The following is a 19,923-nucleotide window of genomic DNA, read 5'->3' as shown; positions in this document are numbered from 1 at the left end:
ACGCAGAAGGCCTAAGAAGAGCTGAGTGAGCTGACCCAGCAGAGGGAGCAGAGAGATCCCTCTGAAGAGCCTCAAGGGACCAGAGAGTTCCCTCTGAGGAGCCTCAAAGGCCCTGGGAGAAGAAGGCAGCGGCAGTCGGCCATGCCTCAAGCCCTGCAGCAGAAAGGGAGCCGTGGCCAGGGCTTGGGGCAGAGAGCTGGTGACCCAAGGCCCCATCGCAGTGTGCTGGATGTGTCGGGCGTCCTGGAGGCTAGGGGTGGCAGTCAGCCCCGTACTCCACTGCGGAGAAGAAGCAACGGCCAGAAGCATAGGTGGCATCCTTATCTGGAGCAGGGAGCTGGGCCAGTGAGTGGAGGAAACCCCTTGCCTACCTGGAGAAGCAGGATAGCAGCAGACAAGGCATTGGGATCCTGAGGAGTGGCAGAGCGCCAAGATGAGGGTCCCTGGGAGCTCAGGGCGCAGGCCAGCACTCAGTGGCAGAGGGTCAGCAACACAGGCAGCTCCCAAGGGTCACTGCTCTAACCCCCTGCTCCAGATGACTGGCCGGGCACCCTACATGCCTTGTGGCTCGCCAGTCCCGCTCTGACTGCCCCAGAGGGGACTCAGTCCTGTCCCTTATTCTGCAGCTGATTGTCATTGGATGGAGTCCCTGAGCTTTGTGCTTGAGTCATGCTGATAGTAGGCTCCTGCAGCAATGTTGCTTGTTGCTTGCCTCTTTGGTTGCCACGAAGGGTCACCCTTCAGCCTCTTTGCGGGGTTGGGGTTTGATACAATTTGATTGCTGCAGACCAGAAGAGTTTACACTGTTGCAATCTGTCATTTATTGGGAAGCCTGTTGGAATTGCTGGAAACGAGCACCCTGCTTCTTTGCTGTAGCATCTCAGCAGTGAAAGCTGCCAGGTAACCTACCTGTGGTTCTTGAGTCAAGGGTTGACTAATGCATTCTGGTTTGTTTTGCCATTTAAGTTCACTTGTAAATAACCTTTCCTATTATTCTTGGTTTGTAAATACAGTGTAAATAGTTAAATCAGTTAAGTGTTAGACCTTCTTGGGACCATGGGCTGCTCTGTGGGGAGCAGGGCCAGCTGGAAAGTAAATTGGTGCTGGCCGGAAGCCCTGCCCCACTCTCACCACACCATCCCTGATACTTGGGCAGAGGTGGCAACTATTGGGCCGCCACCCAGGTTACACTTAGCTGAAGTCAAGGTATATCATGTCCACTAAACCAGTCATCTCATCATAGAAGGCAATCAGGTTGATCAGGCTGCCCGTGGTGAATCCATGCTGCCTGTTCCTAATCACCTTCTTTCCCTTCAAGTGCTTAGAAATGGATTCCTTGAGTACCTATTCCATGATCTTTCTGGGGACTGACGTGAGGCTGAGTGGTCTGTAGTTCCCTGGATCCTCCTTCTTCCCTTTCTTAAAGAAGGTACTATATTTGCCTTTTTCAATCATTCAGAAGCTCCTCTAATCACCACAAGTTTTCAGAGATAATGGTCAGCAGCTTTGCAATCACACCAACCAACTCCCCCAGCACCCTCAGATGCATTACATCCAGCCTCATGGACTTGTACACATCCAGCTTTTCTAAATAGTCACTAACTTTTTCTTTCACCACTGAGGGCTACTGACCTTCTCCCCAAACTGTGCTGCCCTCTGCAGTAGTCTGGGAGCTGACTTCGCCCATGAAAACTGAGGTAGAAAAGGCATTGAATACTTCAGTCTTTTCGTCATCATCTGTTATCAGGTTGCCTCCCCCACTCAGTAAGGGACCCACACTTTCCCTGACCTTCCTCTTGTTGCTGACATACTTGTAGAAACCCTTCTTGTTACCCTGCATATCATTTGCTAGCTGCAAATCCAGTTGCACTTTGGCAGGGTGAGGGGGGGTTAAGGAGGGAGAGGCCCCCACTCACCACCTCTCCCTTACCAATGGGCCAGTGAAATTTGATGCAGGCACGGGGCGATGCAGCTGGAGCACTAGGCGCTGTGCCACAGGACATGCCACCAGCATGCGACAACCTGGAAGTCCCAGCCAGGAAACTGCAGCTGCCAGGGAGAGGGGCCCTGGCTGGGAGGGTCTGAACTCTTGTAGCATGAACTGAACTAATGTAGGTGATGTTAACATAGAGTGTAATAATAGTGAAATGTAACCATGTTAGTCTTGTCCTGTAAGCAACTTGAAAATTCCATTTTCACGGGGCACCATCACCGCCACTGTTACCTCCCAGGAGCAAGGGGGAGGTGGGGAACGACCCCAACGACTAAAGCATTATGGACAGACAGACAGACAGACAAAGGCTTTTATAATATTAGACTTCATCACCATCAAGTTATGGTGGGCGAGAGTCTCATCAGGGAACAGTTCTCCCCCAGAGTGGGCAATAGGGAGGACACAGGCTGGGTTTGTTGCAGCCTTCCTGATTTCATTCCTGCATGCCTGAGCAATATTTTTATACTCCTCCCTAGTGAAACGGCCAAGCTTCCAGTTCTGTTAAGCCAAGCTGGTCACCTGCCATATTTGCTATTCTTCCTGCACATTGGGCTGGTTTGTTCCTGCACCCTCAATAAGGTTCCTTTAAAATACAACCGGCTCTCCTAGACTACTTTCTCCCTCAGACTGGCCTCCCAGGAGAGCCTGCCCATCAGTTCCCTGAGGGAATCAAAGTCTGCTTTTCTAAAATTCAGGGTCCACACTCTACTGCTCTCCTTTCTTCCTTTTGACAGGATCCTGAACTTGATCATCTTGTGGTCACTGCTGCCCAAATTGCCATCTACTACTACATCCCCAAGCAATTCTTCCCTGTTTGTAAGCAGCAGGCCAAGAGGGGCATAGCCCCTAGTTGGTCTCTCCGACACTTGTACTGGGAAGTTGTCTCCAACGATCTCCAAAATCTTCCTGGATTTCCTGTGCACTGCTGTATTGCCCTCCCAGACGTCAGGGTGACTGAAATCCCTCATGAGAACCAGGGCCTGTGAACTGGAAACTTCCACTAGTTGTCTGAAGAAAGCCTCATCTATCTCATGCTCCTGGTCTGGTGGTTTATAGCAGACACCCACCACAATATCACCCTTGTTGCTCTCCCCTCTAATCTTAACCCAGAAACATTCGACAAGTCTATCTCCAGTTTCATAATGGAGCTCTGAGCAATCATACAGCTCTTTTTACACACAGCACAAGTCCTCCTCTCCTCCCCTGCCCGTCCTTCCTGAACAGCTTGTACCCATCCGTGACAGTACTCTAGGCATGCAAGCTATCCCACCAAGTCTGTTATTTCAATCGCATCATAGTTCTGTGACAGTGTGAGGACTTCCAGTTCTTCCTACTTGTTTCTCAGGCTCTGTGCATTCATGTACAGACACCTGAGGTAACTAGCTGATTGCCCTAATGTCAGGAAGAATGAGGAGGATATTTATATATTACTTTAATACCACTGCTGGGAAGAACAAATCTGGCAAAACCTTCTCCCCTGAGCTAATGCACATTCCTCACATTACCCAAAATGGTACTTCTTGAAAAAGGGAATCTCTCATAATCTGTATCCCAGCAAGAAAGTCCAGAAAGAATTAAGAGCAATGCTATGTGTAATGATGACTTATCCAGGCTTCCCAGAATTACTAAGGAGGTATTTCTAAGTGTCATCTGTTACTTCCTGGGTGGTCATTTGGATCTTGGACTTTCAATTACGTTCACTGAATTCTTCAGATCAGACGGGAGAGACAAACAAACAAATGTGGTTAAAAGCATTCCCCAAGGGTGCATGTGTGCACATATGCAAACCTATGCATGTTATATATAAAATTTGTAGGTGATCAACAGTAGTGCATCTGAGGCAGGATTAAAGATATTTAATGCAGCTTTTCCCAATAAGCCTGAGAGATGAAAGGGCTACCACAAGACCTTAGCTAGAGGCAGAGAAATTGCTCTGTGAAATCAGCTGCAACTGGTAATTAAATGGGAACCTTTTATGGAGTGAGGGGGAGGTTCTGAAAATTATTCCATAGTTTGGCACAAGAAGACTAATCTTTGAACTAAATGGACTTTTTGCCCCCCTAAGCAAGAGAAGAAACACAGGCCACAGCTACATGTTCAGGCATTACAGTGACAAGATGCTATAGGAGTGCCTAGTGAGACAGAGAATCCAGTGATGATGCCTGAGAGAATGGCAGTTCCTATTTATACAGCAAACCAATGTAGGAATGCTGGAGAGCCACCATCTGGGGGACATATAGGAATCACATCACTATTCCAAGGGTATTGGTTGTAGCCGTGTTGGTCTAAGGACATAGGCAGACAAGGTTCTTTGCGTAAATCTGATATGTTTTATTAGACCCCGTTACTGGGCTGGGAGACTAATGGTACACCTGCTGGGGGAACATGGTGAGCTTCATCTAATCGCTCACAAACCTGCAGGGAGAGTAGCCTGGGAAGGGCTGCTGACATGTTAAAGGCAGGGTCTGTAGTAGAGTTGTTCGAGTGACATGTGCCGCTCCCACACTTTTTTTAAAAGCATATACTCCCTGCATTTTGGAGGACACACAGAGAGTGACATATATAGGAAGCACCTAGAGACGGAGGGAAGCTGGGAGTTGGAGGTGGCAGGAGATTGTTGGGAGCCAGAGCAAAATGGTGGCAGCTGGGAGAGCCCCCGTACTCTGACCCAGCCCTGAACCCGTGCTGTTGAGCCAGACAGAAAAGTCGAAGATAACTCCGAGCTTCAGTGAGCCAAGGAAGAGAGGCTCTGGAGTTTCGCCTGAAAGAGAAACTTGTTGAAGAGAACTTGGAGGAGTCTTCGTCCCTAAGGGAGCAAGGCTTTTTGACAACAGCGAAACTGCATATTGGGAGGCAGTTACTGAACCAGTCCCATGAGTTGATCCTCGCATTGTGCCAGACATAGGGTGCTGTGAGGCGATGGATATATTTTCTTGTTTTTTCTGTGTGTTCATTTATATACTTAAGAATTGGACAAGTCAAGACCGTGATAGCACTTGTCAAACATTAGTAGAGAACTATTCCAAGTCATGAGTGATAGGAACTTTCCTACCTGAGCATATTTTCCTTACTGTCCCTTTAAGGCTGCTGAGTGTAGAGTGACTACAATATTGGCAAAGCCCCACAGTTCTCTGTTTTGAGACCTAAATGGCAAGACATTGCAGACTTAACACAGGTGGCATATGGAAGAGGTGTAGGGGATGTGTAGCCTCAAGAAGTACACCTGTAAGAAACCTTGAGTTGAAAGGGTGGAGAACATATAATTTTGGAGTCTCCTTTTTATGTATTCTTTTCATTGTAATCAAGTCATAGCAGGCGAGTAAAGAGGGACGTTGCTCCTCCATTTCAGGTCAGACCTCAGAGGGCCACAAGACCAACTAAAATAGTTGGGGAAAAAAAATCACTACTCCAATTCACTTTTGCGGTCATCTAATTGGTTACTGTATATCTGATGCCTTAAAAGCCCCAACACGTAGTGTTTTATTCATTTACAAACACCTGCTGTACCTACTACAACTGATGGGTGCTGGAGTTAAGGGCAAGTCTTGAAAACAGGGTTAAATATGGTACAGCTACATTCACATGACCCTGATGTGCCTACTCTATTTAAACACATGCTTGACAAATCTTCTCAATCTAAGCATTTCTTTCTTGTAGAGCAGGTCAGTGGGTTTTACATAATCCAGGGTCACCAGACTGGAGGTGGGGGAAAGGAGAAGAAATCAGTTTTCTTAATCTAGTCAAAACCAGAAAACAATTGGCCTTAGTGTCCCAAATGATAAACATGCAAGTGAGAGAGGAAGAGCTGGGCAAGGAATCCCTGGCCTCTAAAGTAAGGCTATGACCAATCACACATTGGTCTAAATCTTGCGAAATTTAAATTGAATGCCCAAATCCAGTACTGACTCCAGGTATCATTTTGTGAGAGTTGCTTACACGTAGTGTCCCAACTTCCCACCTGTAAAATGGGGCTAATGATATTCTCCAATTCATCAGGGTAAATTCATGTTTGTTTGAGGTAATCGTATTTTATGGTGATGGAGGCATTAGAAAAACAGTGAAGTTATTTCCATCTGAGTTGTACCAACAGGTAAACTTCTCCCTGATGCAAAAGCATTCCCTTCTCTCTGGTGAAGGAGATATTCTTGCCACCTAAAAACTAATCACTCCCCTTTTCATCATAAGAGTTGCACCTGCTAAAGAGCATTAGTGATATCCCAAGCTCCAGCAGGAGGACGAGCTGCAGGCAAGGGCAGCCAAACGCATAGACATTTCAACAGCTGCTTAAATAAGAATGAAAGGCAAAAACCTTGAAAAACATTTTTAAAAGGAAGTGTAATAAAAAAGCACTAAATCTCTGCTGAGCATGAGGGAGGTAGCCAGAAATAGCCAATACTGGGAAAAATCTGCAGCCGATATAAATAGTAGTGACTCATAACATTCATGGGTATCCAAATGGTGGAAATATGTTCCTAGCAATTGCTGGAACAGAATTTCCTCAGAAGCATTCAGGACTAAATACCTTGGAGGATCTGTGCCTTAGAGACTATGACATGTAGGCTGGATCCAGAAGCTCAACACAGGGGTATTGTTACAGCCCCATTCCTCATAGTACTGACCATCTGGGACTAGCACACATTACCCATCAAGATATATAGCAATGCCTATCTTTTCCCAGCCATCGAGGAAAATGATATAGCATTTGGAAACCATAGGTTTGGTTAAGGAATGGGGATTGTTTTGGTAGTAGTAAATAGGGTGGTGGCATAGGGGAGCCTAAACTGACTGCATGACAGCAGAGAGCACTTTTGTTATGCACTTATCTGTTGGGAAATCTGCTTCACCTGCATTTTACTGATTTCCATCATGATAGCTGTCATCTTGGTTGCCAGGTTAAGGAGCAACTGAGGGACCTCCAAAGCTAAAATCATGAGCTTCTACAGCACATGCTAATGAATCATTTCTCCATTGGTGGGGCTATAATAAGAGTCATATTATCTAGGGGTCAAGTATAGAGGAGAACCTGTATTATGCACTGAACAGTGGGTCTTTTGTTTTAGTAACCCCCCCCTGTGTTTACTGTAAGCAAGAGGGCCTGGCTTCTAGTCATGTAGACAAGGGGATTAGACCCTTAGCCTGACTGGCTAACTGGGCAGTGCTCTTTTTGTAAAATTAATTTGGTTAAGAGGAAAAACTGTAAGCAGGCCAAGCCATGATTTGCAGAGCTGTGCGAGGCTTTGGACAGAGCTTCGGGGTCCGAAGCAGCACATCCGGGTCGAAGCGCTGCCTCGTTTGGCTTCCTGAAGCAGTTCGGAGCTTCCGGCCATAGGGTATAATGGGGAAACAATAAAATATCTAAAACTGTTGTTTTTTGTCCCATTTGGATGAAATTTTCAGGACTGGTAGACTCTACAGAGAGCATGAAGCTTGCTAAGTTTTAAGAAGATCAGTGCAGGGGCTTGGGGGGAACTACACCCCAAATTCTTGAAAGCAAAACTCCTGTCACGTCTATGTGTTACAACCCAGGGGGGTCAAAACTGCAGGGCTGGTAGCTCTTACTGAGGCCACAAAGCCTGCCAAGTTTCAAGGAGATCAGTGCGGGGGTTTGTGGGAAACTGCCCCTCAAGCTGTGGACAAGCAAAACTCGTGCCATGGGTGACACTGCGTGTGTTAAGGTGCAGCGGGGTGACAGCTGCAGGGGTGGTGGCCCCCGCTGTGGCTACGATGCCTGCCAGCTGTCGAGGAGATCAGTGCAGGGGGGTTCTGGGGCCCTGCACCCCTAGCTGCTGACAGGCAAAACTCGCACCATGGGTGCTGTGGGACTGACTGTGTCTGTCTTGGGGCGGGGAGGGGAGACACTACTGCAGGCCTGGCTGCTAAACTGCTGTGTTCCCAGTTACCAATCAATCATGATTCACTCAGGGACCAGCTCAATACACAGGACCTAGCTAATGTAGCCAGTTAATTGCCATCAATTAGCACCTACAAAACCAGGCTAAGGAGAGGAAAGAATCAATACAGACAATCAACTGCCCCAAGAGAGAGACAGTCAGTCCCACTAGCACCCATATCACAAGTTTTGCCTGTCAGCAGCTAGGGGTGCAGGGCCCCACAACCCCCCTGCACCGATCTCCTCAGCAGCTGGCAGGCATTGTGAACACAGCAGGGGCCACCATCCCTGCAGCTGTCACCCTGCTGCGTCTTAACACACGCAGGGTCACTCATGTCATGAGTTCTGCTTGTCCGCAGCTTGAGGGGCAGTTCCCCCCAAACCCCTACACTGATCTTCTTGAAACATGGCAGATTTTGTAGCCTCCGTAAGAACTACCAGCCCTGCAGTTTTGACCCCCCTGTGTTGTAACACGTAGACATGACAGGAGTTTTGCTTTCAGAGCTCCAGATCAGATCATTGCCATCCGAAGCAGCTGGATCTGAAGCCAGATCGGATCGCTGCTGACTCGCACAGGCCTAAGGATTGGAAAAGCTTTGGTAATGTCATGCCAGGCTATATAGGAAACTCTCAGGTAAGGCTTGCATTTTTGGGGGGGACATGAAAGAGAGTTGCTACAGAGGCTGCTGAACAGGGAGCCAAAGAAACTGCTTCCCGGGGATGGGGGGGCATCCCCCCATCTCCTGCACTGGAGAAGTGAGTTGGAGCTGTGAAGGGAGAATACAAGGTAAAAGAAAAGTCTGTCTCAGGCTCCTTGCAATGCAGAAGGACCTACGCTCTCTAGCAGCTCTCTACAGTGCAGCCAACCCGAGGAGCAGCTCAGAGGACTCTCCAGTGTGGCCCCCTCTCTCCAGCCCCATGCTGAAGGGCAGGCCACCAGAACTGCCTTTTGGGTGAGCTCCAAGTCCCAAACTGCCTGGGCATGGGTGAGGCCTCCCCAAGAGGGTGCAAACTATAGATTATGCCTTGTAGTTGGTAGTTTTAAATTTTATTTGGTGTTTTCTTTACCTTTGTGTTTACACTGATTGCGAGGAGAGGGCTTTGTTTATGATGGACACCCTAGCCAAATTCAGTGATCCAAGATTGAGCCACAGTGAAAACTTGTTGGGTACCCCAAAATTTGAACCTGGCCCTTATCGTTACCAACCAGTACTCAGCAGAAGGGTTACAATTTGTTTTATTGTTAAAAATAAAGGCAATGTCTAGTGACTTAAAAATATGATGCATGTCTTCTCGATTTCTAATTTCTTAGAAAATGGGAAAGCTGTGGGTCTTGAATAGGAATGTATTAAACCAGCATATAGCTATAAAGCAGAAATCCAGCCCATTCCATTGCACTTGCTATGAAAAAGCATCTTACAAGCTTCCAGAAGTTGTATACTGGGCCTTACATTTAATATGCAGTAATGCTTCAAGCTTTTGCCTGTTGTGTTTGGCTGGCTGTATAAAAACTCAGGACTAATGCAGATGGGCACCCAAACCCCAAACTCTATTGTGCATTAGACCATACACAATGGAGTCATGATAGGCAGGTGGCATGGCAGAGCTCAACACTAAGGCTGCACTTGGTCAAAGACTGCCACTGTCATGCATGCCAATGAGGCCAATTGATTTCAGCAGAAATACTCACATAGCACACTACTGCTCATCTGGTATAGAAGTGGCATTCTGGCCCTTGGATGAGGGTGGTTGATGATGCAAGGGGGAGCAGGTAGAGACTGACAGCAGAATAGAAAATAAAGTAATCAGTTGGTTAGAGAGAAAGGAGATGAGAGGAAGTCAGTGGTGGTTGATGGATGGTAGAAGCCAGTGGGGAAGATTTCATCACTGACTGGAATGGGATGGAACGTACAGGCAGAACTACTACATGGCTGGTACGAATAAGTCCTCATATCCAGCTGTTACACCAAGTATCAAATACATGTCTGTTGCAATAGACCCAGGGGCATTTGGTTAATGCATCTACTGTCCCTAGAATCTATCACTGGGCTGTAACCATTTGGAATCCTTCCTATCCCATGATGTAAGAATTAGCAAAGTACAAGGGATATTAAAATGCCCAGAGTAACTACCCTGACTGTGTGTGGAGTCAGGCTAGGATATTTCAGTACTGGGGCAGCATCTCCAAATGCCAGGAGTTCTCTCTCAGTTGTTTTAATTTTTTCACCCCAACATAATTCCCTAATAATCACCCACTTAACAATGTTCCATTCACCACACAACTCAGGATATTAATCCTATTAGCTGGTGCTAATCCTCTGCAAAACAAATAGAAATATCCAGTTTCTCATTTTCTCAGGATAACGAAAAAATAAGGTAGGGGGAAGACAAGACAAAATAACACTTTGGAGGTTTGCAGTTTTGTAAATTAATCGAATGGAACTGGTCTCCCATGGTTTCCATATAGAATTCTATTATCACATAATGGCCTATCACATACAGCCTGGTGATAAGAGGCAATTTGTCAGATTAAGCATTAACTATCATGTTTGGAAACCACATATTTTTCAACCCATTGGGGCATCAAAAAGCAATATCCTCTTCCCCCTCCCTCCCCCCTCCATATTTATTTGGGGCCCTCTGTCCCCCTAACACATTAATCCGCTTTGCTGAGCAAGTAAAATAACAAACAAACAAACAAAAATGAGCCTCCTGGAAAATCTTTTCTATACATTTCCTTTTTTTTTTCCCCCTATCTTCTTTGCCTTTTTTTTAATTTCTGTTCAGAATCCTTGGACTCTTTAATGTTTTCTGCTTTCTAGAGCTTTGCATGATGCGATTGCCACCTAGTGAAGCAGAGCAGGGAATGCAGAGAGCAGCCACTTAACAAACCTGTTTCATATGATTATATTTTTTGCCCTTCATCAGATAAATAAACAGCTCAGCAGAAGCAGCAATATTGCCTAGAAAGCATGAGAGGTACTTAAAACAAATTGCTGACATAAGCTCAATTTTAAAGGAATTGCATTACGTTGGGGTTTTTTTTAAAGCTATTTTGATTTAATTGGGGTTGATAATTGTTACCTCATATAAAGACCCACTCTATTTGTGTCAGCCACCAATGGGCAAACTGCATGAACTGATCCTGAGAAAGTTTGCGAGGCTATTTCAGTTCCTTGAGGCAATTCATTCCTCTCGTATATTTGTAATTTGAAAGGGGGAAAGAAAAGCAGACACACAAGCAAGTCTCGGGATACAATACCCATTTTAAGTACTTGTATTACCCATACTACCATAATGCCTAAACATTTTATGCACTTTAACGTCTTTATCCTCAACAACACAACCCTGTGAGATAAACAGGGGTGTTAACTTTCCTCTGCCTCAGTTGCTCCATTTGGGCAAATAACTTGTTCAATGCTACTCGGGATGTGGCTGGACAGAAATTTTAACCCAGATGTCCTCAGTTCCAGTCTAATACCCTAACCACGTGCATTCTGTTTAAACCTCATCCTCCATACCACCAGCCAGGGCAGACCGTATGACTGTGCATGTGGGAGGGAAGCAGAATGGAGTCAAAGACCATTCCCTTTCCTTTCGCACTCCATTCCTCTGGTCTACAACAGCCCACCACATACTGACATGTTGCATATGCTTCACATCTCGGCCAATTACTTGGCCACCATGCCCAATTGCTGAAAGTCTCCAAATATTCTGTGACCTCAGGGACTCGGTTTGCCCAGAACTGCAGTCCGCAGCCAGAAAGAGCCTGTGGGAACCAAGCACAGGGAGTTTCAGAGGATTCAGTCTGGATGTTGATATGCCTTTGCAATAGGAGTTTTATCATGGATTTCAATGGAGCAGAACCAGGTATTTTTAAAATTAAAATCCCATGTTCAAGACAGAAGCCAGGCAGCAACATCCTCGGATCAGAGACCATCACCTTCTACAGCAATATTACTCCAGATTTGGAATAACTGAAAAAGTTGGAAGTGGGGGAAGAAAAAGAAGAGTTGTAGATAAGGAAGGTTCAAAAGAGAATAATAATAATAATAATAATAATCAACCAAAATGAATAGAGAAGTTTTTGACAAACAGTAGCAGTAGCTGCAGGTAGGATCATCACATACTCTGGAAACTTCCTTCTTTTAGGGGTAGGCCTGAGATTTGGGAAATTCTCACTATTTCTATATTAGTTTAACCATCCCTAATAGTTACCATCTATTCCACTGACCCAAACACATACATAATTCATCAATATAGATAATATGCCCCAACATCATGCCAGACCTCTCCTGATTAGCAAGTCTAATACTCCCTTACCCAACCTCATGCTTAGGGGACTCTGGTTCAATAGACTCACCATTTGTTTGAGATGCAGTGGTATGTCATGATGCCTGTCATCAGTGCCAAATGATGAGGTCAGAAGGAACAGACTCATGTTTGATTGATCTTTTCTTAGCAGCTGCATATCAACATTTGGAAATTTCAAGTGCTGCATGCTGTAATTGCTAAGTGCTGTACAAACATTAGCAAATTAATACACACAACACCTCAAGAACATCATTTGCACTTCTGCATACTAAAGTGGGGAGGGATAATGAATGCTCATGCTTTAAGGCAAAAAACAACTGTCTCTACAACAGGAAGGAATAATGCATGCACACAACATTGCAAAACTAACCAAATGCCCCTAGGTGTGGGGAAGTGTGTTCCCCTTCCAGTGGGGCTTCAAGAATTTATTGTGGCAACAGGCAGCAATATCAGGGTAAGTGATCTGATGCAGCATGGAAACAATGGGGTCTTTACAGGTACGATTACAAAGGAGTTCCATTGGCAACTGAGGCGGGACTGGATTTTTGGTGGCATAATAATTAGGTGCAATCCTTGTGTTTATTCACCTCACCTGCTGATTTACTCCAATGGCTTCTGTGGAGTTACTCCTGATTTACACCAGTGTAAGCAAAACAATCAGGGCAAGCATACTGAAAGATCATTGTTTGGCAGCAAAATCAGAGCCTAGTTACTAAATCTTTAGAAGCCAAGGTCCTCGGACAAACCCAGGTCTGCCTGAATAGAAGGTAGGTCTGAAACTGCTGTTGCAGCTTTTTGGTGCTGCAGATGGTACAGGAGTCAGCTTCTCTAGCCTCACAAGCATAATCACACCATAGATGTGTTGGAATATATGCATGAGATCCATGTGTAACACCCGCAAAATGTAAAAGCCATTTTGTACTTCAAAGCCTGATCTAGTCTTCATGATGCTGGCTATTTTGTTTTAATTTAAACATTTTTATTTTTCTCATACATGTTGTACATAATCGTGTCTTCTATATGTGCTGTAAAATTTAAGTATCTGGCCTCATCTCTTCTGGCTTGGTGATTTGAAGAGAAACTGCACATATGCAGATACCTGTGGCTTTTATTTTAGAGTACCCCATACCGTGGGACGAAACCAGAAAGTCAGATAGATGGGGGAAGGGGGAAATCAGACCCATAGCCTGATTGGCTTAACTGGGTAGTGTTCTCTTTTAAATTAAATGGTTGAAAGGCTGGAGACCTGGCAACCCCCAGTTGGACACCTGGGGTGATATAATATGCCAAGGTAAGTTTGGTGGCTGCAAGAAGGAGAGGAAAGGCTGAGCTGCAGAAAAACTGCTCCTCATGGGGTGGGCCTGTCCCCCCACCTGCTTCCCCTTCACTAGAGAAGCAAGCTGAAGCTATGTGAAGGGAAAGCCTTAGGTACAGAGAGAGAAAGTCTGTCTCAGGGCTTGGGACTCCTATTCTCTCCCTCTTCCTTCCCGTTCTGTTTTCCTGGGTTTGGAGTGGGATAATACCATTGGGGTATTATTAAACCCTGGAGCACACTGACCAGGGTTAGAGCCTGGCGGATTTGTGCCAGGATTAAAAGCCTGGCACATTTTGGGCCAGGGTGGAAGCCTGGCATGTTTTGTTGCTGTTGCAACTCTAGCTGTGTGGTGAACCACAGCTGTATGTCCGCTGGCATGTTTTGGGCCAGGGTTGAGGCCTGGCCCCTCTGAGCTCTTTTTGCAGATCTTCTGCTCCAGGAGAGCTGGGGATTGGAACTAGGAATTTTGGGGTTGCGGTATGCTGACTGAAGCTACAAGTCACCCCTTCAAAGCAGCTGTGTAGAAGTGGAGCTCAGCGCCCTGCAGCTTTCCAGGGAGCAACAAGGGGCCTCTTGCACAACAGAAGAACCTATGCTCTCTAGTAGCTCCCCAAGGTGCAATGAACCCAATGAGCAGCTCATACAACTCCAGTGTGGATTCACCTGTTCAACCTGCTGCTGAGTGGGCAGATATAGGGGTGCAGGCACCCCAAACTAATCCTTTGGGTGAGCCCCCACATCCCAGACTGCCTGGGCATGTGTGGAGCCTCCCCAAAAGGGGTGCAAACTAGAGAATATACCTTGTTGTTAATATTGTTTCCAACTGCATTTGGTGTTCCCTTTGTTTTCCTTGCCTTTGTTTTCTGTCCTTTGTGTTTATGCTGCTTGCAAGGAGGGGCTTTTGTTTATACAGGACACTCTAGCCAAATTCAGTGATCTGGCTTTCTGGGTGGGGACTCAAGCCACAGTGAAAAATTATTGGGTACCCCAAAATTTGAACCCAGCCAACCGGTTGCTGCCAACTGGTGCCCAGCAGAAGGGTTACATATGTCGTTTTGACCATTGCTGATGCTTTTGGCTTGCTTTACCCAAGCATATCCTCAATCAATTAGACTATACTAAGAACATTTCAGATAGATTTAACTAGTAAAGTTTACTGGTGTTTCTAAGAACTGCACCACAACTAACATACCATTTCTTTCAGGTTTTATCTGTCCATATTGTTGTTAGAAACCAATGTGCAAGTTCTCTCAAACAGAACCACCAGGTGACTTGTAATATTGTAAGCCATCTATTTCTTTACTATTCAAAAATTTTTGAGAGAATGTACATAAAGCAGCAATTTGTAGTTGACATGGTTTAGATAAGAGACGCCCAAGAGAAAGCTGTGTGGGGACTGTATTTTGATTGTCAACAAGAAAACTGCATGACCACGCCTGTGTAAATTTAGGTTTTGGCATCTCCCACCGTAAGAGAAAGTCTACTTTCCTTATGCAAAGTGGGCACTACATAGCCCCAGACTTTCTTAGATGTTTACAGGAACCAATGCTGTTTTTCTGTATTTTTGAGGTCAGAGTCATTGGTGGGCCTACTTTCAGTCACAGCAGGCAGACACAGTGCTAACTCAAATTAATTTCCCCTGTCATTTAGTATAGGACAATAGCAAAAGTATGGCCTTGCTGCAAGGTGGCCTGAGAAAAACTTTTAATTAACTCTGAGCCTTAAGTGGCTATGGGACAGAATGTCTTACCATTGAGATAGGTGAGGACTGTTACTCTGAATGTCACAAGTTATGTTAGTGCTTTAAGTATTTAGTCTAAACAACATGAACACAGATAAAAAGGAAACACATATCAAGTAGCAGGAGATGAAGGAATTTCAGGCTACTTCACAAAGTAGTTGAAATTTGAGGGAGAAATATTAGCAGATGAGTTTTTGTGGATCTTACAAGAGAGAAACCAAAGGGCTCCAAATCCAGTGTGGACTGTAGCCTACCCCATGTCAGGGCTGAAAAGCCAAGAGCCAAAAGCAAGGTAGCTAGGATTAGACAACATTCAGAATGTAGTTGAAGCCAGAAAGGAACCACATGAAACACAGCCAGGTTCTGTTGTGAATATACATACAGTTCTAAAATGAGGAATAATACACTGTGAACCATGTACAACTCTGAATGCCTGTTTTTCACCTTCTTCTCGATGTGGCAGGAGCACCCCCTAGAGGGTGAACATATTAAAATTCTACCTGGATGCTAGATTTTAAACCTCCCAGAAATATATCCAAGAGAGAACATGCAATAGCTGTGAGGTCAGCTCTAGAGTTAAATTAGAAAGGAAAATGAAATAAATCTGGGGAGGGAAGAGAAAGAGGTATAAAATCTAATTATCTACAAAGCCATTATTTATTTGTAAAGGTATATATTTCAAGTGAATTTGAGCCCAGGCTAGGACAGGAGGCATCTTTATTTGGGAATATAATCCTGTTCAGTAGCCAATCTTTCAGCTTTTCAGAGTTTTTGTGTATTTTCATGTTAACTGTTTGCAGAGCAATGATACTGAAGAAGGTGTCCCGTAACACCTTCGGGGTGGGGGGGGCACACAGTCTTGCAAGGCCTTAAATGCCTGTACACCAATGCTCGTAGCATGGGTAACAAACAGGAGGAACTCGCCCTCAGAATAGCTAGTTCAAATCCAGATGTCGTAGGGTTAACAGAGACGTGGTGGGACTCGTCCCATGACTGGGCAGTTAACATTAGGGGCTATAGGCTGTACAGGCGGGATAGAGAAGGCAGAAAAGGGAGGGGGGGTGGCACTTTATGTCAAGGAGCACTACACATCCTCTGCCAGCAGTATGGGGTCAGGGGAAGGGCGAGCTGAAGTGCTCTGGGTCAAGATCCAGGGGGGGCAAGGCGAGAGGGATTTGACGGTGGGGGTCTATTACAGACCCCCCAATCAGGAGGAGGAGCTGGACAGGGAATTTTCAGGCCAGCTTGCGGAGACACTAAAAGCAAGGGATGTAGTTGTCATGGGCGATTTTAATTACCCGGACATCTGCTGGGAGGAGCAGTCAGCCGGGACGGACCGCTCCAGGAGGTTCTTGGCCGAGTTGCAGGACCTCCACTTGATTCAGGAGGTGCACAGTCCCACCAGAGGAGATGCTCTGCTGGACCTGGTCCTGGCCGCAGGCGACGACCTGGTAAGAGGCCTCCAGGTTCTTGACCACCTGGGCAATAGTGATCATCGCGTGCTGGAATTCACCATCCAGCGTAGAGTGTCAAGGGCCCGCAGCAAGGTGGTGGCCCTAGACTTCAGGAGGGCCAACTTCAGTGAGATGAGGAGATTAGTGGGAGAGGAACTGGGGTCCTTGAGGGCAGAGGAACTCAGCGTCCAAGAGGAGTGGTCGTTCCTTAAGGAAACGATACTCGGGGCCCAAGGGGTGTCCATCCCGACAAGAAGCAAGGCGGGCAGGAGTGTCCAAAAGCCCCCCTGGCTCACCAAGGGTGTCCGGGAATGCCTGCTTGCCAAAAGGGTGGCGTACGCCCGGTGGAAGGGGGGTGTAATCTCCAAAGAGGAGTATACCTCCTCTGCTCGGGCCTGCAGGCGGGCTGTTAGGAAGGCCAAGGCGGAGATAGAGCTCGGATTAGCGTCCAGGATTAAGGATAACAAAAAGTCCTTTTTCAAATATATTGGGAGGATGAAGAAGGCGCCGGGTAATGTGGGGCCCCTGCAGGATATGCGGGGCAATCTGGTGGTTGCGTCAGAGGATAAAGCGGACCTCTTTAACCAATTCTTCACCTCCGTTTTCTTGTGCAGGGACCGGGACTTCCCTGCTGTGATAGAAGCCGGACGCGAGGGGATCGCCTTCAGACCTCAGGTTGGGGAGGACCGGGTTAGAGAGCTTCTGGAGGGGCTGGACGCGTTCAAGTCAGCGGGTCCGGATGCTCTCCACCCCAGGGTGCTGAGGGAGCTGGCTGGGGTTATTGCAGGGCCCCTGGCACGGCTCTACGAGCGATCGTGGTGCTTGGGCCAGGTGCCAGACGATTGGAAGGTAGCTAATGTGGTCCCCATCTTCAAAAAAGGGAAAAGGGAGGACCCGGGCAATTATAGGCCCGTCAGTCTTACCTCAATCCTGGGGAAGCTCTTTGAGAAGATCATCAAGGAGCACATTTGTGATGGGCCGGCATCCGAGATGATGCTCAGGGGCAATCAGCATGGATTTATTAGGGGGAGATCATGTCAGACCAACCTGATTGCCTTTTATGATCAGGTCACAAAGGCCATGGACGCAGGTGTCGCGGTGGATGTAGTCTTTCTGGACTTCAGCAAGGCCTTTGACACCGTCTCTCACCCCATCCTAATTAATAAACTAGGCGACTGTGGCATAGATGCCTACACAGTCAGATGGATTGCAGATTGGCTGAAGGGTCGCACTCAGAGGGTGGTGGTGGATGGATCATACTCGACTTGGGGGGAGGTGGGTAGTGGAGTCCCCCAGGGCTCGGTCCTGGGGCCTGCGCTGTTCAATTTCTTCATCAGCGATCTTGATGTTGGGGTGGAAAGCAACCTGTTTAAATTCGCTGATGACACCAAAATTTGGGGGGAGGTGAGCACGCTAGCAGGGAGAGAGAGATTGCAGAAGGATCTGGATAGGTTACAGGGGTGGGCAAACAGGAACAGGATGTGTTTCAATACGGACAAGTGCAGGGTGCTGCACTTGGGTAGTAGGAACCAGCAGCACACTTATAAGATGGGGAGCTCCCTACTTGAGAGCACGGAGGCGGAAAGGGATCTTGGTGTCATTATTGACTCCAAGATGAACATGGGCCGACAATGCGAGGTCATGGTTGGCAGGGCTAACCGGACCTTGTCGTGCATCCACAGGTGCATCTCGAGTAGAGCCAGGGAGGTGATCCTCCCCCTCTATGCGACGCTGGTCAGGCCGCAGCTGGAGTATTGTGTCCAGTTCTGTGCGCCCCATTTCAGGAGGGATGTGGACAACATGGAGAGGGTCCAGAGGAGGGCCACCCGCATGATCCGGGGACAACAGGGCAGACCCTACAGTGAGAGACTGCGGGACTTGAACCTATTCAGCCTCCACAAGAGAAGGCTGAGGGGGGACCTGGTGACCGTCTATAAACTCACTAGGGGGAACCAGAAGGGTTTGGGGGAGACGCTGTTTCCCCTAGCCCCCGCTGGCATAACAAGGAGTAATGGGCACAAGTTGATGGAGAGGAGGTACAGATTGGACATCCGAAAAAACTACTTCACAGTTAGGGCGGCTAGGAGCTGGAACCAACTTCCAAGGGAGGTGGTGCTGGCCCCTACCCTGGGGATCTTTAAGAAGAGGCTGGATACTTACCTGGCTGGACTCATTTGAGTCCCGTTTCTGTTTTTAGGGTGAGTGGTTTGTTTGTTTTTTTGGGTTGTTCTCCCGCCCTGGCGGGGGGTCGGGCTAGAAGATCTATTAGGTCCCTTCCGACCCTGAAACTATGAAACTATGAAACTGAGTTCCAGAGCTCCCTGACTGGAGAAAGGAGCTAACATGCTAGGGATGGGGATCAGGAAGGTGGGCAGATAGTACTCTCCAGCATGCTTCTTTGACTGCAGTGACTGAAAGTGACTGCAGTGAAGTTAAACTTGTCTGGTGTTGAATGCCACTCCTAGAGGAACCAATCCAAATAATGAAGTGTTGAAGCAAGCTCAGAGTTAATCTCTGAGCCCTTCAAAATCCATTTAACATGACATCTTCATATTGAGGATGCATCTCGTAAGACCAGATCTTAAAATATAACCACCTCAGTATCTTAACAGGCTCTACAGAATAAACCTCAGCTCCCCCAACCCAGTTCCCACCATGCAGAAAATGCAAGCATCAGTGGGGCATAGACAAGAGTTTCTTCATCAGATGGATAATCACCAAATTCCCTGAGCCACATAGGCCACACTATTCATAGCACAATGAGCCCCAGGAATCCAAAATTAATTAGATAGTGTAGGAAAGCACTCCATGAGCCATCAAGCGGGAAAAAAAAGTCTTCACAAATATGCAGCATCGCTATAAACATCATAGTTGTATTCTGCATGCCCTGTGCCAGTTCAGTGGACAACTCAAGAAAAAAAAAAAAACGACCCTTGCACCACAGTCATCTCTCTCTGATCAAGTTTACTTGAAAGTCAACCCTTGTTTGGTCACCTCAACAAAAGTTTTATGGGTTTAAACAGACTCTCTGGATGCGATACAGAAGGCAAGGGTGTGACACCAGCCATTGAGCACAAAGGTTAGTCCAACTCCAAAATGAATGCTTTCAAAAAAATGAAAGGAAATACTGATTGCAAGATTGGTAAAAAGCCCCTTCATCTTTGCTTGAAAATAAGAATAATCTGCTACATGGAGGGCAGAAAAAAACTGAGCATG

Source organism: Alligator sinensis, unplaced genomic scaffold, assembly GCF_000455745.1.
Source record: "Alligator sinensis unplaced genomic scaffold, ASM45574v1 scaffold561_1, whole genome shotgun sequence".
In the NCBI taxonomy this organism is placed as follows: domain Eukaryota; kingdom Metazoa; phylum Chordata; order Crocodylia; family Alligatoridae; genus Alligator; species Alligator sinensis.
This window is presented reverse-complemented; position numbering follows the sequence as displayed.